This window comes from Lissotriton vulgaris, chromosome 2_1 (assembly GCF_964263255.1).
Source record: "Lissotriton vulgaris chromosome 2_1, aLisVul1.2, whole genome shotgun sequence".
Classification (NCBI taxonomy): Eukaryota; Metazoa; Chordata; class Amphibia; order Caudata; family Salamandridae; genus Lissotriton; species Lissotriton vulgaris.
The window spans coordinates 1,156,192,328-1,156,218,410 of record NC_141687.1 but is presented as its reverse complement, the minus strand read 5'-3'; positions in this window follow the sequence as shown (position 1 = coordinate 1,156,218,410).

The window sequence follows — 26,083 nt, the reverse complement described above, 5'->3', positions numbered from 1 at the left end:
TTATTGAAACACCTGTCTATCTATTTCTGTGTAACTCTGAAGAAACTAAGCATGCACAATTAACTGAGTGAAACTGTTATCTATTGTTTCCACGATTCTGAGAACTGTTCGGATTCTAAAGGGAAACAAGTTGTCATGTTTATGCGGTTGTCAGAAACAAATCCCTTCTTGTTCATTCGAGAAGTTTCTAGTGACCTCTGAGTTAGCTGGTACACAAAGTAATTAAGTTTACTATACTCGATAGGAGCATACTGACCTCAGTCCTATGCAAAAACGATAGTGTATGTTATTCCAATGCACAGATTCTATAAGGGAAATAGGAACTGCACTACATCGCGCCCAACAGTTTGGTAAGGCACTAAGTTAACGCTAGATACTGAAGTAACTCAGTAGTGCTTTTCTCAGAGATCCCTACTCATAATACTCCATAAGAAGTCTGGAGTGGGTAGGGATAATATCTGCCATAGCTGAGTAGGACGACAATCCTATGTATTAGCTATTTGATTTGTTCAACATTGAAGGATACAGTGTTCCAAAAACATTGTGCACCTTATCTTTGTTCCCTTGAAACTTGCTCTGCATTTTTCATTATACAATGTCCGATGGCTAGCATAGCACCGTGACTGTTGGAGCTGTGGGTGACCCAGTCGTAACAGCTTTTAATCATACAGGTTTTAATGAAACCGATGAGGATGTTATAAACATCCCTCCAAATTTTAGGAGAGCCATCACTCTAAATCTTATAAAACATGACCTAACAACGAGACGTGGTAGAGCAGTTTTTGTGATAGAGGCACATGAATCCTTTCAAACAGAGGAATTTTATTCATGGATAGTATTCCCAGAATCAAATCCAGTAACACTTATGTTTCATTTCTACAAAGAAGATGATCCACCTGAGGAATATATTCACTTTTTGAGGATATTGAAATTCCACTCACATACCAGGAGCATAATCTCTGGTTTAAAGGCGCCCTAAAGTATTTCAATCACATTACCAGGCTCAGTCCACTAGGTAGACCAGGAGCAACATGGCCGCTTTTAGCCGGCTACGCACCTCATCCTGCGATTGAAGACATGTCAGATGAGGAACTATTTAATCAAATTCAAAAATTCATAGAAGAAACATAGTTAAAACACAAATGTCTGAACGTCCTGAAAAAGACTCTATAAAATACAATCCTAGATCTTCTAAAAAGAAGTGGGAAAATATCAAACAACATTCAAAAGACAAAAAGTTCTCAATCCCGAGGTAGGTCTCCTCAAAAGGAGCCCTCTGAAAGGAGGTATAACCTCAGAAATAGTGATAATTTGAGAAAATCTGACAGGTATCAAGATACTGATACATGTTCCTCTCGTACCTTTCAGATTTTGTCACAGACATCCAAATGAAGAGGATGGTCAGATCACGAAGAAGATTGCATGAAGTCCAAAGACGATCAACACATTCAGAAAAACAAACCAAAACCTCAATTCTCCAAGAAGAAGGTAGCAGGTCTGAAGATCAGCCATGCCGAGAATTCTGAGAACACAACTCAAGAAAGGAGAATGGGCTCAGACAATGCTGGACAGTGCAGCAGAAGTAACAATAGTTTGCCAGAACCTGAAGGAACTTCTGGAGACAGTGGACTTGAATGAGTACATGCAAGTAGAGACTGTAGATACCAGGGTTAGTTCTCCACAAAAGTTATATGAAATAACACTCTAGATGGAGGGAGACATTCCAAGAAAAGTGAAAGCACTCTTTTGGGAGAGACTTTCAGAGGGTTATGATATACTTCCAGCAGAACAGGACTGGCCACCAAAATTTGTCAGGGAATGGCCACATGGTGAAGACATCATTATGCCAGCCTTCTCCAACCTCATGTTCTAGTGCATTTAAAATATACTTATGCCTGGAAATGGGAAGTTGCCCAAGCCCCAGCATTATACAAAAATCATGTAGGATTGGATGAGGACTCACCTCACCATAAGATCCAGTGAAAAGATCAGCCTACTGCACAAAGGCAGTACCCAGTTAAGCAAGAAGCTAAAAAACTGGTCAGGGAGATCTTAGATCAACTTGAATACCAAGGGGTGATTGAAACATGCACCTCATAAATGAACAATCCTTTGTTTCCTGTTTCCAAACCAGATAATACATATCGTCTAGTTTTGAATTACAGACACCTGAACTCTTGTTCAAAGACATTTGCAGTGCAAAATGCATATAGTACAGCATTAATGAATAACATTGTGCGTGAAAAATATAAAACCGCATTAGACATTTCTAACGGTTTCTTTTGTCAAAACATAGCACCGTAAAAGTAGGCACTTGACAGCGTTCTCAATATTGGGGACCCAGCGTCATTTTTGTCAACTCACACAAGGTTCATGAACATCCCCGGGGTTATTCTCAGCAAGAGTAACAGAGTTACTACAAATTTATGATGACGAGGCATTGTCATTTGTCGATGATATCTATCTGACAGATGATGACCTGGACAGGCACTTGAACAGGGTGAATACCATTATATTGGGCTTTGCCTCTGAGGGCTACAAATTCAATTAAAAAAAATCAAGAATTGCCCACCTTAATGTCCTTTTCCTAGGATATGAGCTTTTAAGTGAAGGTAAAAGCCTGGCAGCCAACTTTTCAAAAAAGTGAGCGCTGCTCCAACTCCAAAAACGCGGAAAAAATTACAGTTGATTCTAGGTTTCCTGAATTTTGGCAGAACTTACATTCTAAATTACGTAGAAAGGGTTAAACCTCTCTACGAATTAATCAAACCTGATTTTAAAATCAAAAATTGGACACAAGAACACACAGACATATTGTGTTCGCTTCAAGCTGACATGTTAGCAACAAATCACTTACAAACATGCGTAAACATACGCAATTTAGTGATCCAAATCATTCCGGGTTAATGCGGATTCACCTACTTAACTTTTAATGAAGGTGAAAAAGTACCAAATGCATACAAATCACATTTGTATACAAAGGCGGAAATATATTTTTCACTTCAACAAAAAAAATTCTGACAGCAGTTCGAACCGCTGTGGCAAAAGAAAGAGCTCTAGCGAAAAGCATCATTGTTGTGACTCCAGAACCAGCCTTAGAGGCAGTTACAAAAGTGAGCATTCCGAATGCGAAAGCTTTACATTAAAGATGGATACAAAGGGTTAATTCTCTTGCTGCAACAGATGTTGAAAATGTTTTTGATCCTTATTTAAAAACACAAGCATTCTTGCAATACGAACACAAATGTCCTCTGCCTATTGAGATTCTCCCTCTTGATCAGTACGAATTTATAGTTTATACTTACGGATCTGCGCAACCCGCTACGGAGAGTAAAAAAGCTTATAGTGCAGCATGCGCGATCATTAAAGGTCGTATGTGCCCTGGCAAATTCCGACCAATGGTCACAAAAACACAATCTCTAGGAGAATATACAGCTCAGCGAACTGAACTACAAGCATTCAAATTGGCACATGAAAACACAGAGCACGAATTCCCCACACTCATAGTGTGCGATTCTTTTGACTGTGTTCAATCATATAATGAATATTTACAGAATTGGTTTCAAAATGGTTTCAAAGATGCAAAAGGTGGCACAATCGAGCATAAAACGCTTTGGGAACAAGTAGTTCAGTTGTGAGGCAGACTACAAAACACTCACGTGATACACACGCTGAGTCTTCAACGTGATGGCGTTCACGTTGCAGGGAATTCATTCGCTAATGAAGCCGTGAAGGGGGCTGTGCAAATGGCTTCCGTAGCCGTGATCACTCGTTCAAAAACTAAAATAGACAGTTAGATATTATTGGCTTTCAATGATTCAAGGAAAGGCAGCGGTGCAGCGTTACCTAAAAAGTTTCCACTCAAATACTATATAATGGATGTGAACAGCGTTCCGTTTGCTCGTATCCCTGGAGTGGGGGACAGGGTAATTCCAAACATGGAACACAGATTAAGACTAATCCTAGCAGCATATGAAGGGATAACCTCTGCCCATGCAGATGTTTCTGACACAGTATCATTGTTAAAACAGAGAAATTGGCGGCCCAGCTTTAGGAAACAAACCAAGAACTATGTTTTGAAATGTGAAATATGCCAGGAGATGAAAGTCTCCTCTGTAAAACGTCCTGCGCAGACACCCCTGTTAATGTCAGATAAACCATTAGCTTGTGTTTACCTGGACCACTGCGGTCCCTTACAAAGGGATGGTAACTATAAATATGTTTAAAAAAACAGTGGTCCCTACTCATGGACACAATGGTATACTAAACTGATAATCACACACCTGATAAGTGTTATGTCTTTTGTCCAGCCGGACAAGGAATTTATTTAACAATTCTCTTAATAAAACAGAATGAGAACATTAATAACAAGTGGGCACAGCCGTGACCCACAACATTCAGACAAAACAACTAACAGAATGGTAAAAGGAGCAAAGCAAAAATATGTCTGTGTACTTGCAGTCAGTGTTACAGACAAAGATTGTTATAACCACACCATTGCATTTCACAATAATTCAAATGTCATATTGCATAAGGGGGTTTTTTGGTTGACGACGTTTCGATGCCTTAAGAACGGCATTGAAACGTTGTCGACCAAAAACCCCCTTATGCAATATGACATTTAAAATATTGTGAAATGCAATGGTGTGGTTATAACAATCTTTGTCTGTAACACTGACTACAAGTACACAGACATATTTTTGCTTTGCTCGTTTTACCATTCTGTTCGTTTTTTTGTCTGAATGTTGTGGGTCACGGCTGTGCCCACTTGTTATTAATGTACTCATTCTGTTTTATTAAGAGAATTGTCTAATAAATTCCTTGTCCGGCTGGACAAAAGACATAACACTTATCAGGTGTGTGATTATCAGTTTAGTATACCATTGTGTCCACGAGTAGGGACCACTGTTTTTTGAAACATGACACTGCCCAAGGTTCCTATGGCATACCTTCTGGGTTCCCTTGTCTTTCTTAAACAGGTAACTATAAATATATCATGGTTGCAGTGGATTCATGCTCAAGGTTCCTATGGATGTGGCCTCAGCGCTCGGCTGACGCTCGAACTGTTATAAAAGATTTGCAAGTCTTTATCGGCATATACGCAATTGGCACACTACACTATGACCAGGGCCCTGCGAAGAAGCCATGGCCAGTTTAGGGGTAGCATTGTGGTACTCTTCTCCATTCCATCCTTAGGGAAATTCGGTTGTGGAAAGAAAAAAAAGGGACATAAAGCGGTCTGTTACAGCTAGAGAATTAGTCTTGGGTGATGGGTGGGTCAAACATTTTTATGGGGTGCAACGCTCATTAATCAATTTGCCAAGATGTTCTCTAGGGAGTGTCACTCCATATGAGGTCCTGCTTGGGACAAGAATGTTGGTACTGGATCTTGATTACAAAGGCACAGTGGTGGAAAATAAACCTTTTGACATCAAGGATCGTTTGGCTGTTTTACAGAACTTAAATGAACTAAGATTGAAACAAAGCAATTTTTTCCTGAAGCCAACCACCACTGGAGAAAATACAGCCCTCCCAGCAAGGCCTGTCTGGATCTGAAACCTTGGGGATCTAGTCAGAGAGAAGATCGCGGACAAGAAGGAATTTTGGCCTTCTTACAGACAACCAGTACCTGTCCTAGCAATCCACGGATCAAGAACAGTACTTCTGCCTCCCCTTGGTAAAAAAAGGAGAAAAGAGTTGTGTCCATCGGCCATGTGGACTCCGACAAAGTAGCAGACGCACTCCTCAAGCCACTATCCAATAGGTTCAAACTGAGAGACTCATCACCTTTGATGAGTTAGAAGTGAGAAATGAAGGACTAAGCAACAATGCTATGGAACCTATTCCTCTTGAAACCAAAAAAACTGTTTGTCCTGATACACCTGTCTACACCAATGTAATAAGTGATCAACTGGTTCTAGGAATTTCAATGAATCCCGATGCAATTTCAATCATTGACAGAACTACCTCTGGCTATTTCATTAACTTTGATACGTTTTCGGAGGATGCCAGCGAACCTGAAACGACGCCAGCACAAAGACCTTTCAAAGAACAAGCAACAGACTTTTCTCATCTCTTGAAAAAGACATCTGGTTTCACCATGGATTGAACTATGGAATGTTTCTAGAATATTTTTCTCTCTGCTTTGGCTAGCTTTAGTAATGACTATGAGTATGCTGATAAATGGAAGATATACTCAAATGGATACAGCAAGTAAAAGAGTGAACCTACTTCTGAAACCACACAAATCAACCCATCGTGAAGCAAGAGACGTGTCATCAGTGAACATCACAGCCATTCCTATACAAGATAGTATAGTTTGGGACAAAACTGAATATGACATATGTGGACCGTTGGAACTTTTGAAGATTCCACACTTATTTAAAATGTCATTAAGTGACTTTATTACCTGTAGTACCTTTTCTGACGATTGGGACTTCGAGACTGTTAATAACATGATGTCTGATCTAGAAAAATCAGCTGCATTCTCTAATCATGAATATTTAGAGGGTTCATCAGACTATGAACAGCTTTATTGTTACAACCACTATGGTCATCATTTCTTGCATAAAATTGTATCAACTAGAAATGTATTTATGTATAATCAATGGGAACATTGTCCTACACCACCAAAGCATAGCTAAAAAACGTTTGCAATGAAGTTTCCATGTTTGTCAGGGTTAAACATATCCAATCCTGAAACATTTTACTTTAAAAATGTGAACAAAACAGGAATGAAAAGTATGTTAACCTATACAAAGCAGATTTATTTTGCTGTCTTTATTACCCAACTGTCTAGACAGGGTTTCGACTTTTGGAAAGACACAATTGATACAAAATCTGTCTGGGGCACAAAAGATTGGCAAGTACAGGGGATAGAAGCTTTGTTTAGAGCCAGTATCATCCCGCAGCAAAAAATGTTTTTAAATGACACTGTCCAACAAACGTCTTGCCTTGGGTTAGCCAAGATCAATGATATGAACACTCCGTCCATGCCTGCACCTGCAAGTAATAGCACTACACAGGGGGAGGTCGACGTACATACTATATGCATCACAACAGATCAGATCCTGAATGGGAAAAATAGTTACTCTGGCCCACAGACACAAACATCTGTCAAGAAAAATTCCTGAACAAAAAACAGGGGTTTACTTTCAATAGGCCAGACCCACGCTATGTTCAAAGACAGCATCCAGGGGTAGTAACAACATACAGTGTAGGAAAATAGTGCCTTGATTGGCTCCCGAAATCTACACTAGAGGATGTGAAACACCATTTATCTTTACTTAAAGATGGCAGACACCTTAGGGATTACTTGCTAGGACCAAGAAAACCGCGTCAAAAATGTTTCATATATGCCGGTATCTACGCTGCTTATAATGAAATATGGAAGGTTACCTAAACAGACGCTGCCGAAAGAATACGAGAAATTGATCGTATTAATTCAGAGAAATCTCTTGCTGTGGTCGACAAAGGGTTAACGACTCTGTCATCCAGGATATATTCATTGGGCAACATTGTTTCCTCTGACATAGACATTATGAAACAAGATTTGGTCATGCTGCGACAAGGCTAGTCTCAATTACGTTCTATTTTGCAAATAGGCTGGATCCTAGAAAACCTGCGTGCAGGCTATGTGCCGTGGCGTTTTATCAACACTTCGTCTCTGTTTTAGGAATTCAATCTCACTGATAAACAGATTGAACTGGCACAAAGGGGAGCAAAGTATACAGTGCTGAACAATGAAAAACTAGAAAAATTGCCATTTACGGTAGCAGAAAAACCAACTACGGAATGGATCATTCATGGCAAAATAATTCTGCCTGTGACAACTTTCCATTTTCAGTATTGCCTCGAAAACATACCAGCAGGCAAATATGAAAGGTTTTGTAAAGAATACATCAAGACATCCTGGGAATTACCTTACACACACAGATGTTGGAGTGGGGGGGCGTGAAGTGTTTCCTAGCGGTACAGACTATAATAATACACACTAAGCGGTTCTCTCCTATATCAGGGTATTAATCTACATGGGCTTGTAATGGTTCCACTGCAAATTTGTCCTGTCACCTGCAAGGTTCTCTAGCCACAGTGGCTAATCCAATTTTTGGAAAACTTTCAAATGGAAGTTACATTATGTTGAATGATCACAGCTGCTGTGGCATGTTGCCAGGAATCCCATATCTAGTAACAGTTACTTCCAGGATCATTTGCTGTATGCAAGTCTTGTTCTCCCAAATAGACACAGTAAGGGAGTCACTCTTATGGCCTTCACTGAACATCTCTTCTATAGAAATTGATACTTTAAGCAGAATGAAAGCCATTCGTCTGCAACAAACCGTGCCTTTGACCTCAGCCAAAGAAACCAATGATCTACAAATTGCCAGGACTTTGGCTGAGATACAGGCTCTGTTAAGTACAAACTGCCCTACACATTTCACAGAAATGTTTAGACGTATCTTAAACATGTCTGATACGAGCGCTATTGTGCCTGTATTTAGGAACATATGGGCAGGACTGTTAACACCTTTTCAAGCAGTCCTCTGAATCATTTCAAACTTCGTGTACTCGTTGTTTGGTGGTCTGCCACTAATTCTGGCACTTGTTGCAGGAATCCTGTTTCTACTCCTACTGCTATGCTATGGCAAGCCAATCCACCAGCGTCACCAGCGTCACTACCGGAATCTCGGAGAATGCTATCCTTGAAAGGAAGTGTTGTGAAAGGACCTTAAAACCTACCTTTTTCTGAAGGCAGTGTAATTGACATCGGTAGGAATGCTCTGTGGTCAAAGCGCCAGGATGCCCTTTGGGTGACAGACGCGCTATATAAGTATGCCTACATACATGCCTACATACATAGTACAGGTTTTGGGTTTACCTCATCTACGAGAATTAAATACCACATAGTTTCTGTCATTCAGAACAATATGGCAAGATTGCTTCTTACCTGTTTTACACTGCCTGCTTTGCCTTGAAGAATGCGTGCTAGACATCTGTCTAACACTCCCATCAGTTATGCCAATGGATATCGATACTGTGCCGGACCCGGTAACGGTTCATGCTCTGTGTTGTCCCCAGAGGCTATCAATCCTGATGACGGCATTCATTGAGATCTCACAGACGCAAATTGCTACTGCTGAGGTACAAGAGGAAACAACAGGCACACAGGCAACATTGGAGACGGACATTGCTGATGCTTCCAATGCTGAAGGCAATGCTTCGCATCTATGTGTGGTTAATCTTCTAAACAAGGTAATCCATCTTTCACCTACAAAGGTAGACAACTTATTGTCTACAGGAATAAAGGATTTCATGTTTTCTCCATCCGCATACACTGACTTTCGATTCAGCACACAGTGTACTGGGAAGACTCTGAATTTGGCCTTCATTTTTCAAAACAAGGACTAAACTTAGAACTTTTTCCTATGATTAATTTTTTTTCTCCAAATGTGTATTTTTCTTTTTTTGGCAAAGTAATATGCTTAAGGTAGAACTATTCATAGAGAACAGAATTCTATTAACACTTCCAGAGACATTTGTCAACTTGTCAAACAATTTCATTTATGTAACCTAACATGAAATGGTTTCAAAATTTTCTTTTGTAATTACGAGCCATTTCATCATAAATATATATATATATATATATATATATATATATATATATATATATATATATATATATATATATATATATATATATATACATATATATATATATGTTCATTCATTTAGTATTCACTGTAAATATATGCTTAGAATGGAACATTGCTTTAATATGTACAGCACCATTGCATTTCACGCATAACAACAGTTTTTATGCATTTTAAAATATGTATTTAGCAACTCATGTGTAACTATTTTAGTATGTTTAGCATGTTTAGCATTCAGTAATGTCGATCATTTGAAACGGGAGTGTGTGTTGTGTTTCGTTTTAGATACTGGTGCATAGGTTTTCCGAATCATGCCCTTTTGTAGGCACAACTCACATTGCCCTTATTTAGGCATAGAATCTCAGTCCTTATTCAGACATCAGCCATGCTATCCAAATACAGGCATGGTCACCTACATTCGACTATCCCACATCACAACGAGTTCTTAGAAACCAGACCCTTAAGCCACGGGACATTCCCTGCTTGGATTATTGATTTCTCCAAGAACTCACTTATTATGCATGAATAACTATTCCTTAGGGGTTCATTCATTACTTTTTCCTCTGCCTGACTTTATGTCAATGCTAACATTCCTAGGCACCTTCCAGGTATAAATATACCTTCACTTACCATGGCAAACCACGGCTCGTCTACACAGCTCGATAAGGCTCGCCACAGCAAGTCGGAAGGAATTTGAGTCCCCACCTGACGCACTGATAAGACGCTGTCATCCTGCATGCAGAGAATCCAGCTTCCAGTGTCCTGACTCCCTTCGAGGGGTGTTGGGGATTGAGACCTGGAAAGAGATTCCAACCTCTCTCATTCTAAGGCATGGGTACTCACAAACTTTCACTCGGGGCCGAATTTACAGTGTGGTTTGTGGCCGAGGGCCGCACCGGTGGAGGCGGGGTCAGTGGGGGAGGGGGAAGGGGCTAGAAAGAAAAAAACTGTGACCATGAAGTTGAACACAGGCCCCGGCAGCGGACGCGTTCATCCACTGAGCCAACAGACCAGCATACACACACACATCTCTCTTTCTCTCTCTCTCACTCTTTCTCTCGCCCTCCCTCTCTCTGTCTCCCTCCTTCTATATCTCTCTCGCTCCCTCCTTCCCTCTCTGTCTCCCTCTGTCTCTCTCCCTCTGTGTCTCTCTGTCTCACCTCTCTTTCTCTGTCTCCCTCCCTCTCTTATCTTCCCTATCTCAGTCTCCCTCCATCTGTCTCCCTCTATCTGTGTCCCACTGTCCATCTCCCTCTGTCTCCCTCCCTCTGTCTTTCTGTTTCCCTCCCTTTGTCTGTCTCCCTCTCTACCTCTGTCTGTCTCATTCTCTCCTTCTGTCTGTCTCCCTCCCTCCCTCTGTCTGTCTCCCTCTGTCACCTCACCCGGGCTCTCACTCTCTGCTGCCCCCCCACCTCACCGGGCTCTCACTCCCTGCTCTGCCCTCCCACCTCACCGGGCTCTCACTCCCTGCTGCCCTAACATCTCCCTCACCCAGGCTCTGACTCCCTGCTGCCCTCCCACCTCCCTCACCCGGGCTCTCACTCCCTGCACTGCCCTCCCACCTCCCTCACCCGGGCTCTCACTCCCTACTCTGCCCTCCCACCTCACCTGGCTCTTACTCCCTGCTGCCCTCCGACCTCCCTCACCCAGGCTCTGACTCCCTGCTGCCCTCCCACCTCCCTCACCCAGGCTCTGAATCCTGCTCTGTCCTCCCGCCTCCCTCACCCGGGCTCTCACTCCCTGCTCTGCCATCCCACCTCCCTCACCCAAGCTCTCACTCCCTGCTCTACCCTCCCACCTCCCTCACCTGGGCTGTCACTCCCTGCTGCCCTCCCACCTCCCTCACCCAGGCTCTGACTCCCTGCTGCCCTCCCACCTCCCTCACCCAGGCTCTCACTCGCTGCTCTGCCCTCCCACCTCCCTCACCCGGGCTCTCACTCCCTGCTGCCCTCCCACCTCCCTCACCCAGGCTCTTACTCCCTGCAGCCCTCCCACCTCACCTGGCTCTTACTCCCTGCTGCCCTCCCACCTCCCTCACCCAGGCTCTCACTCCCTGCTCTGCCCTCCAACCTCCCTCACCCGGGCTCTCACTCCCTGCTCTGCCCTCCCACCTCCTTCACCCGGACTCTCATTCCCTGCTGCCCTCCCACCTCCCTCACCCAGGCTCTGACTCCCTGCTCTGCCCTCCCACCTCCCTCACTGGGGCTCTCACTCCTGCTCTGCCCTCACACAGCTCTCTGTTCATGCTGTCCTCTCTCCCCTCCCCCTACCCCGTGTGTCAGCCTGGGCTGACACAACCTCCTGGGCACCCCAGTACTTCACAGGTCTTTAAACGACCATTTGTTTGTTAATGAGGCTTTGTTCACCTCTTAGGTGTTTGCTGAAGTTTAAAATAAAAAAACACAGGTGCGATGTCTCAAGCTCCGCGGGCCGCCACTGAAGGCTTGCTGGGCCGCTACTGGCCCGCGGGACGTACTTTGAGTACCCCTGTTCTAAGGTATAGAGCAGACTAGAACCAAGAGGGACTCTTGGCAATACAAAACTATAGCTAAACTATACTATAGAAAACAGCACCTACTTCTTACCTCGTACTACACTTAGGTTAGGTACACTGGGGTAGAACTACTTAGAAGCAGCAGACGAGTATTCACATTTTAGCCTGTGTTATTTATGTATGTTTATAGGAATATATGTCATAGCTAAAAGACCATGCTATTGCAGTATTATTTCTTCTTACTGCTTACGCTGTATTTATTATATTTCGCATACTGTCTTGCGCTCATAACAGCTCAAATCTCTTGCACGAGAAATAAGACCGTTTAATAAATCCTTTTATTGAAACGCTCGTCTATCTATTTCTGTGTAACTCTGAAGAAACTAAGCATGCACGATTGACTGAGTGAAACTGGTATCTATTGTTAATACGATTCTGAGAATTGTTCCCATTCTAAAGGGAAACAAATTTGTTGTGTTAATGCAGTTGTCAGAAACTAATCCCTTCCTGTTCATTCGAGAAGTTTCTAGGGACCTCTGAGTTAGCTGGCACACAAAGTAATTAAGTTTAGTAAACTCGATAGGAGCATACTGACCTCAGTCCTATGCAAAAAAAGATAGTGTATATTATTCCAATGCGCAGAGCCTATAAGGGAAATAGGAACTACACTACAGGTTTGCCACACAGCTGGGCCCATCCACCTCAGCCTCCAACCATCTCTGACTCCTGTCCTTTGTGGTGGTAAACTGGTTAATCGTATACCTTGAAAGATCCCTAATTCACATCATCCGACTTTGACATATGTGGCATGGTGAGACAATTTGCCTTCAGATTCCTACTTGCCTCGTGCTACTTCTTCATCTTGGGCCACATCACATGTAAGATGTAGTTCGACAATGGTTTTTATGAGCTGATACACAAGTATGACACTGTCAGACACCAGTGCATGTGTCTTGGTCAGACTACCTTGCAGTACACTTATCCCTTCTCACCTCCTTGTTATTCAATGTCTCCCCATTCAGACACAGTAGCAGTTCAATGTGCTCAGCCAGTGCCTTCAATGCACTACACTACCATGGGCCTACCAGGGCCACACACCATTTTTTGTTTCAATACATCTGGTCCTCTGGTGTGTATCACTTGCATTCACCCGACACCCAGTCTGAAGTAGTTCATGATAGGACTTCGGCTGCTCCCCACCATGGCAGCTGACATCTGTGTGCTCTCACCCCACACGTTGGGAAAGCTGCATGCTATGTACTTTCATGCAGTTTACTATACATATGGCTGTTGGCTTGTTCCAATGTGTTGATCCTTCACAAGTCCCACACCTGCCTCTTAGGTGTGCAGTTTTTCCTCTGACAAGCCCATTCCATTCCATTGTTTACAGTTCAATTTTGTGTGCATGGGCCCAAGTTAGACACAGTAACCTCACGGTGCAAGTTGGCCTGCATTGTAACAGTCAGGTTGGGCAGGGTTAATGTGTACATGCATGATGTGTTTTTTCAGTCAATATTTTTTGCATTGTATTTCGGGATTTGTAGTTCTGGAGACTCGTGTTGTACATCCACTACAAATGGCAGTATACAAAGGTGAACCTGGACTGGTGCTGCACTTCATACATGGAAGGGAGAAATAAGAGGGAGCTGGATGGAGCAGTGCCACATGTAACTGGGCAGTGTGACTTACACTTATGCGATGTTTAACGGTGCATGTCCCAGATTCCTGACCTTTGCCCTGCACGCAGCTCAGTTGAGCGCTAGGACATAGCTAGCTGTACCGCACAACATGACCTTTTTGCCCACATTGCCCCTTTTTTGCGACGTACCCTGTAGGTCTTGTTGTTCCTTGTGGGCTGCATTGTCCTGTCCCGGAACTCCTGCCACCAGCTCTTCCAAGTCATCCAACTCCTCGAAGGGGGTTCTGGACTTTCTCCTCTGGTCTGCATGGCTGCCTTCATGTTTTTGGCCAGTTTCTTCTTTGTCTTGTGCTTATAGTTTGGCCTGAGTTCTTTTTACAGTTGGTGACTGTCCACTTGACTTTTCCCACGCTGTTGATATTAGCCACTAAGGGCTGCCAAATGGACGCGTTCTTCCCTAATGACAATTTTGAGGTGACAAAGAGCTCTGTCACTTCTGTGATCAGGATGTTATTCTCATCCTCAATGAAATTGTACTTCCTCTTCCCCTGGGAGTCTGTCTGGACATCCTGGCTGGTGCAAGGTTCTTGGGGCTGTTGTCCTGGCTACTGCTCTCTTATCCCCACTCCATGGCTACCTTCTGTAAAGTGTCACTTTTTTTCTCCAAAGCGTCAATTGTTAAATGTTTTGTTCTTCTTCACAAACTGAAAAGTGATGCTAAGGTGGTTAGCGCTGCTTTACGAGCTGCTGACATCCTTACTTCAGTTTTGTTCCTGATGTGTCAGTCTTCACTTCGACATCACACCCAGGGAAGCATCACATTTTTTTGACGCAGCCAGTGCCCTATGCCATGTTGCGCCATACTGTAAATTCAGCACATCCATGGTGTTTAAAATGATGCAGTGAATCACAAATCATTTTGACACATCTCTGCCGTAATGTAGCAATGCATCAGTTCATGTAAATGAGGCCCTGAATCCATCGGACTCCTCTGACAGGATATCTCTTGGGAACTTGGAATCAAAATTCCCCTCTGAGTATGCTTCACATTTTCAACAGCGAGGGTGCTGTGGGTGATGTCCTTCTATACCAATTCACCATAACTCTCTCTCTGCTTGGACATGGCATGCTCTCTGAGGCAAGCATGGGGAGAGGAAGTAGCCTTACGGCTGGAGTGGTCGACCTCGAAGTCTCGGCAACGACGCTCAATATCCTGTGATTCTGAGCAAATCACTTAATCTCCCTGTGCCTAACAAAAATGAATGTGTTATTCTGTAACAAAACTGGTGCTATGTAAGCGCTCTGATACCCGAGGTCACGGGCCTAGTTCGCACTATATAAAATTCTACAAAATAATTTTTTTTTAAAAAGCATGGGGCCCAAATGCCTCTTCCAGTGCGTTTGCGCAGGGTTTGGGGACTCTCCGTATCCTAGCTCAGTACTGAAGTGCTGCACACCATCAGCCTCAACACATGGTGTTCCGTGGTAGGTGAAGTGGGCTAGTTGCTGGCGTGGATAACGGCAGGAACCAATCTCACAGTAATTTACAGCGTTGAGAGATCCCAGCAAGTACCACCATAATTATTTGCCCCATTTGGCTTTACATTTCATTCTTTAAAGGAATGTTAATGGCACGAAAGGAAGGTCAGAAAGCTGAGCCCTGCAGCCTTCTTTGGGGAGAGCCTCTCCCTTAAAACACACGTTCCTCACTTCCAGCCTCACCGACGCTATGTCAATATCTACACGATAATGCCACGCGGGGTTTAGCACTGACTTCATTAGAGTGTTAGGCCCTTCTTAGTAAACAGGGTAGGGTGCACCAAGTAACAAATATGGAACAATTTATTAGTTCAAAAGGGGCAGCACTTCTCACAATAGAAACGGTGGTATACAACGTTTACTACATAAATGAGACTCGTCAGGTAGGTGGATGATTGGGAAATGTACCTGTATGCAGATAAGCTTTACCTCTGCAGAAATGTATTGTCCAAATTGTAAAGATACTCTCCTCTCGGCAGTTTAGACTTGAACCTATTAGATTTCCCATTCCCAGTTAAGATCAGAGGGGATTTCAAAAACTTGGAAATCGGTGAACTAGGTTGTTCAACCAAAAGCCGGTTGGCCAATACCTTCAAGCTCGGGAAGTCCAGAGAAATCTGATGCAGGATCTTGGTCTGTAGGATGTCTGGAGTAGAACAGCTGATATAAATAGAGGATACATGTTCTATTGTAAAAAAAGGTCTGAGTTTTTTTCAGAATAGACCTTTTTCTCATAGACAATACCTTGGTTCATAAAACAAAAGTAGGCCCGGATGAAATTTTTTATCCCGCTTGAAGATTTGGAGAAATTTGGCAGCTCCTTGTTGCTCTTGTAACATGGAGTTTCTGCCAAATTCCACCAATTGCTGCGTGGCAAATGTTCTTCTCATTCAAGCAATGTGATGACAATGGGAAACCATACGGCATCCAGAACGGCAGCTGGTGAGTGCAAGCAAGATTTGGCATCTTCTAGTGCAATTTCTGTTCACTAGGAGGACTTCTTGAGTGATTTTCAGATGCGGCGGGTCGTGAGCATTCACATTTATGGGGCTCCTTCTCTAGTAGATTTTCTACTCGAGAAGCGGCATAATCAACTGGCCACATGTTTGCACACTGTGTTAATGCATTTGCTCTGATTTTTCAGTTAGGAGCACACTACTGGCACTAAATCGCACTGCAAGCAGCACAATATGCATTTTTCCACCCATTAGTGGAACTCATCGGCAAATCTCACTGAAATTTGCTGGTACTGCAAAGATTTCCACATAGTGAAATTCTGAATTCCACCCAGACCTAAAGAAAAAAAGTCAGCCATATACCACCACATTGTTTGGACCACTTAGATATCCTAATATCACTGCAATTCACTGAAATAAGGATTTCGTCTAGATGGGTAGTAAACCGGACACTTCTTCTGGATCCGGAGGTAATATGAGAACTGGGGCAAAAAAGTAAACAATACTTCAGGAATAATTCTTGGACTGCTCCCCCAACAAAGGTCTTGGATGCCTTCAAAGATTATATACATAGGACACTTTGTAAACAGGGATCAATTAAAGTTGGAGGAAGGAATCTGTGAGCTATTAAAGGATCTATTGAAGTCAAGTTAGATGAGGAAATGCATGGAATTAAGCAAGAATGGTGGAGAAACAGGAAGCTTTCATGCAAGTATTGGATAATAGGTATTTAAAAAAACATTTTTTACGTTTTTGATTGAGGCTTCAACATAAGTACAATAATACATACAGTTCAGCACTGTCATCAATCTGTTACAGATGGTTTAAGGTACATTCATGGCACATTGGCAATTTGGCTGAATTAGAAATGTTTCTGAGATATGCAACAGAATGAATCAGATCACACATGGTGGAGGTGGTAGTTCTGAGAAGGCAAATAGAGACATCACCATAATCATACATGTGGATTTCCTCATGTTCCCATTCTAGGCATCTGTCGCCCGCGCAGAAGTTGTCTCTGGTGTTGTTACAGGGGAGTCGTGATCCAAGGTGTGGTCTGCTAGGCTATGCAGGTATGTGACTAGAGGTTCCCAAATTTCGTGCAGCCTGCTAGCTCTCGGCATAAGATTCCAAAATTATGTCAGTTTTGTCTGACAATATGCTGCATCGGCAAGCCAAAGTTTGAGCGTCTGTGTCAGTCTTTGCCCCAGTGTATTGCCACTGTATGTTTGGCCATGACCAGCAGCATTGCCACAAGGCGACTGTAGGCATCAGGTACGTCTCTGAGGGAGCCAAGTAAAGAAGGGGATTAGGTGTAAGGGTGGTCTATTTGATAGCACTAGTGGATGCGCACACTTCCAGCATTAGGTGCCACTTTAAGGCAGGCCCGTGCTAAATGTATAAACGAGGTGTCGGGCGCCACACAGCGCAGGCAGCGTGCATCCGTGGTGAGGCCTATCCTGCGCAGCATGATTGGAGTGCGGTAAATTTAAATGTATTTGTCTGATTCTGTAATTAGGGGAGAGTTTTTCTGTTTGTGTGCAGTACTATTTCCATTGCTCGGGTGTAAGGCTGTCAAGCAGGTCCACCCACCATGCGCCTCACGCCAGTTCGGCACTAGTAGATGTAGCCTCCATGGATAGTGAGTAGAGTCTGGTGAGTAGAGTCTGGTGGCAAGCTTACAGTGTTTAGTAGTTGTGTGGATATATGCCTGCATCTGGTGGTATAGTAGGCTGTGTCTAATAGTGTGAGTGTTCCTGTGGTGGTGTGTTTAGGGGGAGAAAGGAAACGGCTGCCTGGGTATAGATCAGTATTTATGCTGATACTGAGCACTTTCGTGCGGCGCACCATGCCAATGTTTTGTAGTGGGGGGAAGGCAGAAGTTGCATGGATGGAGCGTATAGGGTATCAGTGCCACTGTATTTACGGAGTCCCTCGCATGCCCAGTGCAAGCATTCAGTAGTATTTATCCCTTTCCGGGGATTTTTATAGAGCAGGAACAGTGCAGTACTAAGCGGCCAGGGGAGGCCAAATCCGCGTCTACAGCAGTGTGCGGCTGGAATGTCATTCAGTGCTCCTGCTGAGCCAGATGTCCAAATACTGTGTTGGCTCAGTGCCCATTTGGGCGGAAACTCGGTTGCGCCGGTTTGAGTGACATCTGTTAATGGGAATAAAATGGATTTGATCCAGTTCACTAGTATGCCAGAGAGTCCCCCAAAGCATATGACCTCACTGTTCATAGGGTCTAAGTTCATGTGCAGCTCTCGAACAAATAATGAAATATCGTCAGCATACATAGAAGTGACCAAGGCGCAGGCAGATAATCCAATACCCTGGTGTGTATGGTGCTGGCGGAGCCATGCCGCCAGGGGTTTCATGGCAACGGCAAAGAGCAACAGCGAGAGTGGGCAACCTTGCCGTGTGCCCCTAGTGATTTTGATGGGGTTGGTGATCTGCCCGTTAAGTTTGATGCGCGCCATGGGAAGGGTATATAGCAGTTTAATGTTCCGAATAAAGCCGGCGCTGAGGCCCAGGCGAGCCAACAGAGAAAACAAGAAAGGCCATTCAAGAGAGTCGAACGCTTTAGTGCCGTCGAGAAGTGCGGCGACCGTATGGAGAATGGGATTAATTTGATGTATGAATGAGAAGATGGTGTGGAGATTATGCAAAGTAGCGCGACCAGGAATAAAGCCAGATTGGTCCGGGCGCACTATTAGCGGCATGAGGGTAAGCAGCCGATTCGCCAACACCTAGGCCTGTATTTTATTGTCAGTATTGATAACTGCCTTTCTTACACCAATTCTGTAGCCACCGCACTCAAACTGTATAGCTGCAAGGTAGTGAGTAGTGTCCTTTATGGGGCAGAGCTGTGGGGTTCAATAAATGTATACACTCTTTCAACAGTGGAAAACAAGTTCCTTAGGAGCTTGGTATCACTTCCCAAAGCACTCCCCTTCTCACCTTGAAACTTGACCTGTGTGTCAAGTCTATTAATAACCAGGTGAGCCTACGCCCACTGTTCTTTTGACATAAACTGGTCACTACCCCTGATCTGGCCCCCTATGCCGCTGCTTTCACCGAAGTTTCTGCTTTGGAAAAAAAACATAAAATCGGATGGATTAAACACAGAGAACCATCTGGGCAGGCACAGGCGTGCCTAAGGAGCTTGATGTCTCCCGCCCACATACTCTAGGGATCAATTACAATTTCAGTATTGGGCATGGGTAGAACAGAAGAATTTCCTGAAAATCCAGCATGTCTGCCTTAACTGATGTTTTTACTGACATTAAATCCATCAGCCGGCTAGAGTGCTATCTTGATTTTATTAAGGTACCGGCAGACAGGAACCTGTACACCCAATGCAGACATGGCGGTCTACCCATTAACGCCTTCACTAATTCCTGGCTGACAAATAAATCACAGCCCAAGGGCTGTCGCTCCTGCCCTTGCCCTCATGAAAGAATAGGCCATGTCTTTTTTGTTAGTGTTGCCTATGCTAGACCTAAAAGGAATTGGCGAGCTCTGGTATGTAGGCAACTTGGTACACACAACAACAAAGATGCCCTACGCATTGTAAAGTCAGATGCGAGACCACTCTATGCTTGTGCAGCTGCAACATTTCTGGGCCAGGTTTGGGCCATTAGAAGGAGGGCTATAACTATTTCCCCGACTGGCATAGACAAAACAAACTGAAATCAAAATGATCAGCCAAGATGGATGTGTATTTTACACTAGTACATTGGCTTGTAAATAATTTGTCTTTGTGTATTCTCAGTGCGCCGGGCTGAGCCACATGAGCTTGATAGAGTAAAAATATTGTTGAAGGGAGTCAAGGTCCTCTACAGAACCCGTGGTATAGAGTTGGGTATAGAAACTAGTGATTGTCTTTATGATATCATCTAGTGTTGTGATTCTGTCTCTCGAATCTAAGCAAATCTCCGTCAAATAGGCTTATGTAGTAGGGTAGCCAAAGTTCTGCCTGGACGCTAACCCTGACCATACCTTCGAGCCGTTGCTTTGCGGCCCAAGTAGCTAACTTCGCGGCCTACCTCCGAATAATATTCAGAAGTTTTAGCCCGAATGCTAGCAAGAATGTCTGGGTTTGGGTTGGAGCAGTAGTCCCTGTTTAGTGCTGAGAGTTCCGATTCAAAGCACTGAAGAGTGCTCCTAATGGCCCGAAGGACGCTGGCCTGTTTTGCGATACACACCCCTCTGCTCACCACCAAAAAAGATTCCCAGAGAACCGAGGGGGAATTGACAGAACCAGTGTTAAGCTCAAAAAGGTCAATGATGGCTCTGCGCACTTCTTCCTTAAAAACGGTGTCTCACAAGGCATGGGTCGGCAGGTGCCAAGAGAACATGTGCTGACGGGTCAGCAGGATTTTTAGTGTGAGGCGGACTGGGGCATGGTCGGATAAGGTGCGGGCATGTGCTCAGTCGATATTGTCCAGTTAGTGACATCACTAGTTGCTAGCCATAGGTCAATATATGACCAGGAGCCATGTGTTGTGCATATGCAAATGCCCTTGGCTGTTGTGGGATGAGTGTGGCGCCATAAATCCACTAGGGTATTGTTCTGTATCAGCGTGTGGAGGGTAGCTATGGCCTGCAGGTACTGTGTTTGCACGCCAGATCTGTCCAATGTGCTGTGGGGTGCTATGTTAAAGTCACCACCCAAAATAATAGGATGCGAACCACAGGAGATCAGTCTCCTTACGTTTAAGAAAATGTCTGGGTCTTCGAGATTAGGGCCATAGATGGCTGCCAATATTAGAGGTTGTAAATAGAGTGTGCCCACTAAAATGACGTATCTGCCTGCAGAGTCTATGTGAATATGATCAGTGCACCATGGCAGACCCTGCCTAAGTAGAATAGTGACCCCTCTAGCATAGTTTGAGTAGACGGCAGAGTGAGACTCTCCCCAGTGGCGCGCTTGAGCCTGACAGTATTTGTCGAGACAAGGTGTGTATCCTGTAAAAAGCTTATGTGGGTGTTGTGGCGGGTTAGGTAAGCATGGATAAGCCTAGACTTCCAATGATCATTTATCCCCCTAATATTCCAGGTAATGAGGTTACCTCAGCCATACGAGTGTGTTATGTCTGGTGTGTGCGTTCTGTTGTGACTGTAGCAGACAATATACGAGCGTGGTGCCATTCTACCCGTGCATTGTTGTTGATTGTGACTGTAAACAACAGGTCCTGACCATGCTGGACGGTTAGAAAAACACAAGGTCCCACAATGGGGCGAGAGGCGCGCCTCCTGGAACAACAATCCAAACCCACCCTCCACCCACTCCAACCCCCCAAACAGGTTGAGAAACATTCCCCCACCACCCCCAGCAAAAAACTATGGAGGAACAGGCAACCAGTGGGAATCATCCCAAGTATGAGCAAGGGCTCAGCCAGGCCATCCCACCATCAGAGACGGGGTGAACGGGCGAGGCCAGTGAACCCATTTAGCACAGACAATTTCCCTGTGGGAGATCAATACTAGCATTGAAACAGGAGAAAAGTAACATCAACCCAAGAGGGGCCATTAAATGTACATGACCCCAGTGTGCTCGGTATAAGCAAAGAAGGATGGGGGCTTAATCGTTGTCACTTAGCTGACCAGTCTCTCCCTCACGACGTTGGGACCGCAGATGGTCCTTGTTCAGTTGTTTGGCGGACAATGTAGCTGCCTTTGGGTCTGTGAAGTAGCAGGGCTTAGCATCAATGTCTATTCACAGTTTGGCTGGGTAGAGGAGGGTGTAAGTGATGTTGAGCTGTTGCAACAGTCTCTTGGTCGGTAGGAAATCTCCCCTGGCATTTTGAACATTAATGGTAAAGTCTGGGTAAATAGCTAATGTATTGCCCTGATGACGCATTTCCTTCATCTCTCTGGCCTCTCAAAGGATGGTATCCCGATCGCTGTAGTTTAGGATCCGGGCAATTTTTGGCCTCGCTGCGGCCCCAGGTGGAGGTTGGGGTCCCAACGAACAGTGAGCTCGTTCCACGATGTAACATTCCGATAGTGCCAGGCCAAAGAGATCACGCAGCAAGAACTCCAAGTAGTCTTCAACTCTTCCCAATGCCGTGGTTTCCGGAATCCCCGTAATATGGAGATTGTTCCTCAGGGATCTCGTCTCTAGATCTTCATTTTTGGCACGTATGAGGTCCAGTATTTTATCCATTTTAACTTAAGTAGTTTTTGTTGTGCTTCAGCTATGGAGTCGTCAGCATCAGACACTCGGTTGTCGTTGGCATCAACGCGTTACTTTACCTGGACGAGATATATCGCCAAGTGGTCAATTCTAGAGTCAATGGTCTTTAGGCTATATTTTACATCGAGGAGTATCGATTTGATATTGTCATCCTGGGGGTAGGTGCCTCCGACTGTGTAGCCTGATCGCCTGCGTCCTGCAATGCATCGGCGCTGCGTCCAGTGCACCTGCTCTCAAAGTTCAGTTTGGGATGTTTTTGGTCAGTTTTCCCCATGGTGAGCAGAAGGCAGGGGAGGCAGGTGTAGGAACATAGCGGGTATATCACACAGCCCAGCGTTCAGTTCCAGGGTAGTAGGGGTGATCCAGAAGGGGACAAAGAGCATTCAGTATCCAGCCCTCCATGCCACCCAGGTGACACCCAAGACCAGCAAATGTGGGCACAGTAAGACCAGTGTCTCGCCCCAGGGTCGCAAGCGCAATCTATTATGGCATATACCGGTGAGGACACCAATGCACCACTCCTCCACAGTCACGGGGCCCTCAAAGGTAAAGATACCATGTGGTCTGGGGGGAAACCCCAGTGAATTGTGTACAGTGAGGCTCCTCAGTAGTTGCCAGTATCACCAGCCACAGGGGGGTGGCCACCCTCTCTCGCAGGCGAAGTCAGTAGGAATAGCCAGCAAGCCGCACCTCCCCTGACAGCAAGGCTAGCACATCATAGCGTTTAAGTGAGGCAGGAGGGACCAGAAAGGAGCCAAGTAGAGGCTGCTATAGGTGTGATCACAGACTCTCCAGCGTCAGTTCATGGGAGGGTCCAGGCACTGCACTGCGTGGGGCCCAGTGCAGGAACAAACCACAGCGGGCGGCACAGTCTGCGATCGTCAGCAGTGGGCCACCTGGATACAGACGACACGCGGCGGCTCTGGCCTGCGATGTTGTCCCACCTGGGTGCAGGGAGCCCATTTGCTGCAGCACAATCACCTCCGCATGGAAACCAGTAGGCTTCACACAGGCCCGGCGACCTGAGCAGCAGCGCCCTCAGACAGCTCCTGAAGATATATCCCAGAGATAGCTCCCACAGATAGCTCCTGAAAGCTGTGAGGGGGCAGCAGTATCAGTTATGCTGCCGGGAAAGCAGGTCAAGAAGCCCCCGCGTCGCAACAGCGACGCTCACCTTAGCAGGGCAGGGGCCGCTATGTTGTGGGTGTGTGGGGAGTCACGGCCCGTGGCAAAGTACGGTTCACCACCTGTAGCAGTCCATTGATAAGACTCTGGTTCGCTGGGCCGGCAGCAGGCCAGGTGTCTATGGGGGTCGGCAAGCACCACAGCTGCAGCAGCTGGCCTCTCTCCCCATCCGGGGACGGTCTGCTCGCCAGCTGCAACCCGCCACCGCAGGCTGCTTCTTTTTGTTAGGTGCACCGGGCAGATAGGGGGGTCTATAAATGGCCTACGCTATGACATAGGATGTTGGGAAGCACGAACCGATGCCTGTGGGTCAGGATTGATTGTTCCAGCAGGATTTTGGCAGATATTACTCACCCGGTCGGCAGAGCTGACTCAAAGTACAGCCATCTTTCCGCCGGCGAGACCACACACCCTAAGGATAGTAGGTATGGAGCAAACTGGCAAGTGAGCAATCTGTACATTTTGAATATGGTGAGAGGAGTGGTTAATTATTAGCTTGGAAAGTAAGAACAGACAGTGGGGGTAGCCACATTGACAATCTAATAGTAGATTAAGCTGGAAATATATTGCATAATCCCGATCAACTAGAGGCATGCATTTAATAAATGCTTGAATCATCATATACAGACAAAAGCATGTTAGATCCTCCATGCCTAAGAGAAAAGGTAAAATAAAAACAATTTCCAACCCAGGTAGATGCAGAAAAACAACTCCTCTTGGTGGAAATTACAACAGAGGAAATCCTAGTGCAAATTAATCAATTTAGTAAAAGGAAGGCAGCCGGGCCTGATGCTCTTTTATTAGAATTTTATAAGACTTTACAAGCAATCATAATTCCTATAAGGAATGCCCACTTTCCCCATTACTCTTCAAACTTTATATTATGCCCCTTGTGCAGCCTCTTAGAAGGCAAGTGAGCAATCTGTACATTTTGAATATGGTGAGAGGAGTGGTTAATTATTAGCTTGGAAAGTAAGAACAGACAGTGGGGGTAGCCACATTGACAATCTAATAGTAGAATAAGCTGGAAATATATTGCATAATCCCGATCAACTAGAGGCATGCATTTAATAAATGCTTGAATCATCATATACAGACAAAAGCATGTTAGATCCTCCATGCCTAAGAGAAAAGGTAAAATAAAACAATTTCCAACCCAGGTAGATGCAGAAAAACAACTCCTCTTGGTGGAAATTACAACAGAGGAAATCCTAGTGCAAATTAATCAATTTAGTAAAAGGAAGGCAGCCGGGCCTGATGCTCTTTTATTAGAATTTTATAAGACTTTACAAGCAATCATAATTCCTATAAGGAATGCCCACTTTCCCCATTACTCTTCAAACTTTATATTATGCCCCTTGTGCAGCCTCTTAGAAGGGATAATGAGATATTAACCTTTAAGAACCAGAGTTTAGTTTGATATCTGTTTATTGAAGAACCAGAGCTTTGAAAATAAGATCACCTTGTATGAATACAATATCATATTGTACAGTAAAGACCCAAGTAAAGCAGTACCCAATATGGAAGAAACCACCAATGACTTTGGGACCTTCAAGGGTATTTGGTAAATATATCTAAGACTGATGGCTGATTTAGAGCTTGGCGGACGGGTTACTCCGTTACAACGGTGACGGATATCCTGTCCGCTGAAATATAAATCCCATAGGATATAATGGCCGAAATTTAAATCAGGCTCTTAGATATTGGGTTTGAATCTAAAAAACATCATGCGCAGTTGCCAATCCAAAATCAGATATTTGTAATTTACATTGAAACATAACCTAGAGGAGATACCCAAAAAGGTATTTGATTAGGCTAATCCCACTCCACTGTCCCAGTGGAAAAAGCCAGAAATCTGGGAGTGATTTTTGACAACAAGCTGGTCTTTGACCTCCATATCAATAAGGTTGTGTCATCTTCATTTTACATCTTGAAAAAGATTAAGAAGCTGCTACCATATCTCCCTCCGTCAGCTGGGAAGACTCTGGTCTCTACCTTAGTCTTCTCAAAAATAGATTACGGGAACGCTCTCTTCCTCCATACTCAGAAGCGTGTCATAACGAAGCTGCAATCTATTCAGAACGCGGCTGCTAGGATTCTCCTCAACATCCCTCGCCGCAAATCTACCACCCTTGGTATTCGTCAGCTTCATTGGCTGAGAGTTGAGAGCCGCGTTAAATTCAAGGCCCTCTGTATTGCTTATAAGGCCATACATGGCACAGGACCCAGATTCCTGATCGAAGCTTTTCAGCTCTATACCCCCAGAAGGCAATTAAGATCAGCCAATACCAGTCTTCTGCCGGTGCCACGTACAAGATCAGTCACCTGGGGTGACAGGCGCTTTCTCGTGGCCACTCCAAAACTTTGGAACCTCTTACCAATTGCCATTAAAGCCGCTCCGAATCTGATTAGTTTCCG